Genomic DNA, 8,762 nt, shown 5'->3' on the forward strand with positions numbered 1-8,762 from the left:
ACACTCAGAAAAAATTCCTTCGATCCGGTCGGATTCGAACCGACGTCCTACATTATTATAATTTTTTGTTACAAATATTAATAAAAAAACAGAATTTCGATCAAAGCAATTTTACAAATGATATTCTAGTAAATTTTTACTATAAGAATACTCTTGTACAATGTTAGTCAATACTGGGCCATGAAAGAAGTCAATTCCGATATAGTTCTATTTAGGTTCAGGTTTAGGTGAGTAATAATTAATTTTCTTTAGATCAAGTTTCAACCACTATTATTGACATTACAGAGAATCAACATTAGCCCAACTAATATCAAGTAACACGTAATAGTACGAAAAATGAGTAGTATAAATTACGAAGGACTTTGCGACTCGATTTTAATTTGGCATTGGCGTAAAAGCTGCTGCTAAAATGAATCTATTGATAACATTCTGATAGATATTTACCACGAAAATACGTTCCGGGTCAAAGTGATATTAATATACTAGCAATTCCTATTACTTTCCAATTAATATGACGAATATAAATTACGCCAAAATGATATAAATGAGATCGGCCCACGATTTTATCGGTGGGATGACTAACACAATAACCATTAGTTTTCTTTTAATAGAAATAATGAAAGCATAGACGAAATCAAATACTACTTACAAGTTGAGTAGCAATGCTTTATTATTTATAGCCTTAAGTATTTTTCCTTCCGCATGATGTGTCTGAAATATTGCAGTTTCCTCCTTTTTACGGTTTTCAGATGCTCCAGCCTGTAAAGAATGCATAAAGGCTTGGAACTTCTGATATCTTGCATAGTGGTTCAACATGAGTACCACAGAACTGTTCCGAGCCGCAACTTAAGGACCCAAGTAGCTATAATAATGGCAGACCTTCAGTAGAAGATGGCATACAAATAATCTTACTTCAGAATACTAAAAAACCGACCTCAAAATGGAATTACATCTATTTGTCAAGTTTTTTTTATAATATTCAGTGACGGGACAAACGAGTCGTGCAACTGATGGTAAGTTACACGCCTGTCCATAACAGTTGCAGTGCCACTCAGAGCTCTACATTGAAGTTTTTATTAAACTTTATTTATTAAATTTTAAGCGGAGAGCGTCACGCATTTTTGCGTCTGATACTTTGTAATTAGCAAATGTACACATGAAAATTGTAGTTTTAAGTTTTTCATTATTATTTTTTTTTGCTTGTAAATCGTGGCAATACATGCAGTCCCTTTTTTATTGCAAGTACCTTTTTGTTACTTAATTGAATTCACGAACAAAAGACAAAAGTATACGTATTTTTTGAAAGTCAAGTTATTCGAATCTCTAACGCGTTGTTTTTTTTTTCAAACAAGACCAACTACCTTCCTGCTACACTGGTATGACTTCTTTTTATTTTCCCGATATTTCGGAACAGTTGCACGCTCCATGGTCACAAGTTGCCTGGACGGCGACAGATGACAGCTTTAAGAGCAGACATATCTGTCCACCTTCTTGCGCTGTCGACGTCTACCTTCATCGCGATTTGTTGTGGCGTTACCATTGTCACTCACTTTTTTCACACAAACCACACTCACTGTATCCACACGCGAAACTGAACTCGAGATGTTTTTGTTTTTATTGCTGCACGCACTAAGGACCGGATTCTATGCACTGAACAGTTTAAAACCATCATCACGGTTAAATGTTTTGTACTTCGTGATCTCGATGGCTTCTCGTACCAACCGTGGTATGTAGTGACGTTCTGTCGAGAGTACCTGAGGGCTATGCAACTCGATCCAGTGGTAGTATCAGTCTGTGTAAGATGTTGTGCTATAGCCGACTTCTGTGCATCATTGTTTTTTACTGCTCGGATGTGTTCCTTCATACGATCGACAATTGTTCGTTTAGTCTGACCGATATACGAGCTCCCAGCTCCCACAACTGCAGTTCGCTTTATAGACCCCGGTGTTTGTAAAGGAAGGTGGTCTTTTGGTGAACGTAACATTTTTTTTTTTTTTTTTGGGGGTGAAAACAGTCTTTATAGACAACTTCCTTAGCAACCTGGCTATTTTATCTGTCACCCCTTGCACATAGGGCAGAAAAACTGGTAGTGTCTGTACGTCAATTTGCTTCTTCCTTTTGTGTAATGGTTTAAATGTTTTTATTTTGTATCCATTCTGCCGTCTTAACGTGCTCCTGTTCCTGTGGTAGGTGGTGTGCATCACAAAGATCATAAGCTCTATTGGTTCATGACCTGACGACCGAATGTAGGTGTTTTGGGTGATAATGTGAAGTGGCATATAAATATTTGTCCGTGTGAGTCGGTTTTCTGTACACAGAATGACCGAGTGAACCGTCTTGTCGGACTTTGACCAATACATCCAAAAATGCAAGCGCGATTTTTCTTAATTTCACAAGTGAACTTCATTATGTTATGGGTGTTGTTAAGACGTGCTAAATAATTTTGTATATGTTGCTCCTTTCCTTCCATTATGCAAAATACGTCATCAACATACCTCTTCCATAGTTTTATTGTTGATGGTGCTGACAGAATGGCGGCGTGTTCATAGTGTTCCATCCAAATGTTGGCAACAACGGGAGCAACGGGACTGCCCATCGCTACACCATCAATCTGAAGGTAGTATTGGCCATTGTACAGGAAGTAGCTCGTGTTTAAGCAATGTTCAAGTAATTAAACAATCTCCATTGGGATGTTATTTTCTTGAAGTTTCACTTTGATAACGTCAATGCACTCCTTTATTGGTAAGTTTGTGAAAAGAACCTCAACATCACAACTAACCATTGTCTCATTCTCGTTAACTGTTGTACTGTTTAGGATCCCTCAGATTTTTGCGATTTAAAGCTCTGAGTGGCACTGCAACAGTTATGGATAGGCGTGTAACTTACCATCAGACGCCCGACTTGTTTGTCACTTAAATTAATACTAGTTTTAGTTTCTAATACTTAAGCTTTTATTGTACCGATATAAAAGTAATAACAAATCGTTTATAATCTGAATAATCATGTTATTTTACTTATTATAACATAATAAGTAAAATGCTATTCAGTTGAAATGCCGACTATTCAAATAAGTACTAGGTCGCGTATTCATATTAAAGTGTGTGGTGGTTGTATTTATTTGAAATGTCATCCCTTTCCTTACAAGCTACTATAACCGATATTTTTAGACCTACATTCTTACTCCACTTTCAAAAGCAAACATTCTCCACTTATCATCGCACCTTTATACATAGATATAACGAGATTCGCAGAGCTCAAGATATATGGCGTGTTTACACAGCGTCAACTGCCACCTTATCGAAGGAGGTGCAGTCGATTTGCTGTTTACACAAAAATCGACTGCCGAATCTTCGTCAAGCGAATTAGCGATGCACTATTGCGAATGATTTCGATATTTGACTCGTTAGTCTAACTAACCCTGTCATTCGTATGACAAAATTAGTAACCTGCTAATTTTCTTATTCGAATGATCAGAATGACCAATTGCTACTAATTAGTGTTACTAATCTATAGATTCCCTAGAGCATTTCTGCCTAGCCCCCATGGTAAATACTGTAAATGTGACGGGGATATGAATTTTTTGATATGGATATGGTGAATGGTTCCGAGTAGTCCCGATTTATCATTCGGCTCGTGCAGCCGACCGAATTAAAGTCGTTTAAAATCGTTTATTCCATAGGTAAAATAAATTTACACTTGAAAACGTTACATTTAAGCTACTGCTCGTTTACTACGCTGACTTCCCTGAGAAGAACAAGCTAGAAACTCTAGGGATTGCTCTTTTCAAATAAACTTAAATACTATGGAATACACTTTGAATCCAATCCAATCGTGTGGAACCTCGAGCCATGTCGTCTTTCTATACATCTTTATCTAACACATTGTCTCCAATTTTGTAATATGACTTTAATCTAAATATTTTTAATGCAGTTTTTAAACTTAGGAAATGATAATCTTAATAACCCGGAATCTTGTGGCACGCTACACGTGGTAAGCTACACGCCTGTCCATAACAGTTGCATTGCCTCTCTAGAGCTTTAAATCGCAAAGATTGGCACTCTTTCGACCATCTTATGTAGTCTACAGTACCTACTACATAGCCATTAACACGCTAAAACGCTGTTTGGTCGGCCGTCGCCGCCGCTTGCCGAAGGCGAACGAGTCGTCTGACAGTATTTACACTTTATTTTTACTCCCTAGTTATTTAGAGACTTCGATCGTTACTGAACATGTCAGCCTCGTTAGAAAAACAATACCTCAAGAAAACACTTAATAAAACCCAGAAATCAATCAAAATACTACCTAACCAAACATGTGTACAAAATCTTCGCGGCGCTACATGTTGGCTCCGACAAAAATAAGATTGTAACCACCCAACATTAAATGTACGCCAGCCTTTGCATATAACCACACTCTAATAGGCTCCGTCTGAAAGCACTCCAAGAGCAAAATGATGTACATCAGGAATCCCACACACTTCGCAATTCGACGTGTTCACCCTCCGTATCAAATACAAAAATTTGTTAACGGAACGTGTCCGGATCGAAGCCTCTGACAATTTGACACCTGCTTAACTTAACATGGTCAAACCAAGGGACACGAGGACCCTCACTCTGCAAATGTTTTTCTACCAGATTCCTTTTTCCTGGGACCTCCCATCGAAACATTCCTTTACACTTGGTCGAATCGGGTAGTAAACCACGGCCATCAAACGACTCAGTGTTTACACTGTATAGGTTGCCTCCTTCAGCGGACAAGAGATAGCGACTTGTCGACCTAGTGTAAATGCAATAATAAAATACTAAGTACGTTGAAAATTTGCCTATTTCCATTCACGATAGTACGGAGAAAGACGATAAAAGATGAAAGTATGATAATTTATTAATTTCAATAACATAAACAACATTGATCTCTGCAAAGAAATTTTCTACGTAAGTAGGTGTTTATAAGCAGGTTTTCTTTTCTTTCTTTGATGTCATTCCGAATGCCTTCTATTTGATCATTTTCATTCAAAAAATATTCGCAATTTCTTTACAAGCGATTGGTATTCGTGAATAAATGTACGTTTATGTCGCAAAATGTTTACAATGTTGAAGTTAGAAATACGTTTGCCTTTATTATACCAGCCATTTTGAAAGAACGTTATGTGCAGATGCTTGCCTGAGAATAATGGAAAAAAAATACTGATTTTAAAATATTATACTATTCAAGCCTTCGGCTTAGCAAATTTTTTTCTGATCTAAATCGCATTCATATTTGCGTTTTTTTTTATGATACCAACTAATGGGACGAACAAGGCGCCTGGTGGTAAGCGACTGTCTATAACAGTGTCTATAATGCAAAGATCGGGCACCGCCACTATTGAGTTATTCAAAACGATGTTTTATGTAGAGGACTTTTATATTTCTTTTTTTGTGTGACAACTACATAAAATAGAAGGATGTTGAAGAAAATTATCAAATAATGGACAGGTGTCCACGGTTTGTGTTCTTTGTTTTCCCGATATTTCAGAAAGGTTACACGCTGACACGCAGATGACAACTTTAAGAACAGACATACCTATCTACCTTCTTGCGGTGTCGATACCGTCATCTCGACTACTTGTAGCGATACCAATGTCATTCTCTTTTTTCCGAGAAACCACATTCACTGTAAACTCTACACGCGAAAATGAAGTCGAATCATTTTTATTTTTGTTATTGTAAGCACTAAGCACCGGATTCCAAGCACTGGATAGTTTAAAGCCATCTTCACGGTCAAACGTTTGGTACTTTGTTATCTCGATGGCTTCTCGTCCCAAACGTAGTATGTAATGACGTTCCGTAGACAGTACTTGGGGGCTATGCAGAGGGTGGCCATTCAAGGCCTACTCGAGTTTTTAGTTAATGATCAACATACACGGACCGCTCTTGCAGTCATAGTTTCATAGTCAATAGCTCGAGACTCTCACTCAACAAGTCACAATTTCAATTTCATTCAAATCAGTAGCAACATGGATTTTGAGGAAGAAGCACTACTTCTGCTACTTTTGCTCAGACGACGGCGGCGGCGTAGAATTTGCGTCTGCGAAAATGCGCGCGTGACGTCGAATGAAGAGCGCGGGTGGAGATAAATGCGCGAGAGCAGTTGACAGCTCGAACAGTCAATGTATGTCTGGCGACTGCTTGACCGCACGATGAAATTTCACCGCGCTGCAAACCGCCCGAATTTGGCGCAACTGCTCGAGCAGTTTGGTGTATGTGTGTACATAGAAGATTGTAGTTTGCTACGTGGTCGCAGCTTGAAGCATTCGATACGTGGAAGATGTTGTGCTGTAGCTAACTTCTGTACATCATTGTTTTGTAACCTGCAATTAGTGATAAATAATCATTCAGTGAATAATCACGAAAACCTTAAATCTAAAATTGTCAGTAGTCTTCGTAAAAATATTTATAGAGAAATGAATTTATGGTTTATGTTTTTTTATTGCCTCTGTTTGTATTTTAAATTGTACTGTGTTCCATGTCAAAATTCCATCTCGAACCAGCCCGTATAATGCAGTCACTAAAGTGGAGTGACGTAGCAAGGGCGAGAAAGCGACCTCGCGCTCAAAAGACTGACCAATCGGCGTAGTTATTCCTGAGCCTTGATTGGTGGACGGTATCACGTGATGGACGACTATTGCGATTGGGTCAACATTACGTCCTATGAAGCAGCCACCTGGGGAAATCAATTTCTTCGAACTCCCTACAAACTTTATGTACTTTTTCGAACTTTATGTAGTTTCTTACTTGACCTGAAAAGTAAAATGAAAATGACTAACAGCTAGATACTTGTGATAATAAGAAAAAGACCTTTAATCTCGCAAGTGCTGCCTGGTGTTAGACTTTTATTGTTATTAAATCTAGAATCCAACTACTTTGCGACTGAATACCAGTAAATTGAGATTCCTACCACACCTTTGAAATAAAAATTTTAGGTAGCGCTAGAGCTCCTTATAGCGGACTGAATCAATAAGATTCAGGTGCTATTGAAGATCGAGCAAGACCAAGGAAATGTATTTACAGTTTATTTAATACAGAACAAACAATGGCAATAACAAAGAAAGAGGCGCCAAAAACAATTGCATTTAAATTTAGATTTTCAATTTAAAACTAAACTGCTAAAAAGACTATATAATTATGTAGTACATATTTATTTCATATATTAATATAGTCCAAAAAGATTTATAGCGAATACTACGATTCGCTACACTGCTTGTGAAAGAGTGCGTCCAGGCAGTAATCTGCGTTCTGTTTTGAAAGGTAAGCGTGCTGGTGAAATTACAGGCACATGGGATTTGTCAATTTATGTTTCAGGGCACGCACGCACGCATGCACGCACGCACGCATACACGCACGCACGCACGCGCACTTCTCGTGAATTAAGATCAACTTTATTTTATAGTATTTTTTTATTCTTTTTCAAGTAACTATGTAATTCATCTCAAATTGATAAGTATTGTTCTGGCTCGAAGATCTGGTGTCCCAAGACACAGGGTCTACTTACTTTAGGCACCAGTCTTCTGTTAAGTTCTCACTTGAATGCACTTATAAAATTGTATTTGAATGGGAGAAAATAAATTATTATTATAAACTGTTATGGCCAGGCGTGTTCATAACAGTTGTAGTGGCACTTACCACCAGATACGACGTTTTCGTCCCTTAACTTGGCATTTAAAAAATAGTCTATAAGTTCTCTGAACTAGGGTAGGCATTGTCACTTCGACACAACATTACCTATTTAAAACCGTCAATGCTACGCCTTAGGAATACAAAGCTTACTTATACAATCACGAAACTTCAGTTCGGCTGAATTCTCCGTACTGCCATGTTTTATTCATTGCCACCGTGAAGATATTGTAACGTGAAACTCACCCCTATTGATGAAATAGGATTTTCGTTTTAGGTTGTCTTTGGGCATCGATACAATTGTAAAACGTCTTAGGTGTACGAATACACCTGAATGTCTCACTTTTTTATGATTATAAGTGACGGAACAAACTTTAGGAGCTTTATGTGTAGCTGCTGGTAGGTGAAATGAAATACTGGTTATTCCGGGAGTCGCAGGTTGGAACTTGCAGAGGCTTGATAGCCCGACATTTATTCATATAATGTTACACACTAAAGTACTTTTGGTAAAGTAGTTACTTAAATAATTAGTGCTGGAGTAGTTTATAGAGGCGCCACGACAGAGCAGCGCGGCGCTACTTGTATGTTGGAGCTTATTATATAACTAGGACCCGCCGCACTCGCCGTTCAGTGTTAAGCTACCTTCTCACTTTTACTTCCCAGGCCTTAATCCTGTGGCGCAGTCAAAGCCATCAGCGGCCAACTGCAAAATGTCCTTCAGAAAAAAAAATCGCCGTTCATTGCGAGCCGATGCCTTGTGCGCGGCGGATGCATATACTTCTTGCAGCTACAAAACTAATCGCACGCCTAGTGGTGTTGCGACACGTCTGTGCATATATGTAAATAGACAAAACGTTAATTTGGGTCTACAAATACACATAGATAACAGAAAAGTATGTAATATCAGGAAAAAAGAAAAACAGCAGAGTCGCAGAAAAAACCAGTCATGTATGGTATGCTTTAGCAATGCAAAAAGGCCGTAGCTCAGCATCAGTCCTGGCGAGAGATGTCGCTATTCACTGTATTAATTAAATTTTTTTATTGAATTGATATTAAATTTTTTTTATGAAATTACTCCACTAGTTTGTTATAATTATTAATACAAAGATCGAA

This window comes from Hyposmocoma kahamanoa, unplaced genomic scaffold (assembly GCF_003589595.1).
Source record: "Hyposmocoma kahamanoa isolate Upper Pololo Valley unplaced genomic scaffold, ASM358959v1 176, whole genome shotgun sequence".
In the NCBI taxonomy this organism is placed as follows: domain Eukaryota; kingdom Metazoa; phylum Arthropoda; class Insecta; order Lepidoptera; family Cosmopterigidae; genus Hyposmocoma; species Hyposmocoma kahamanoa.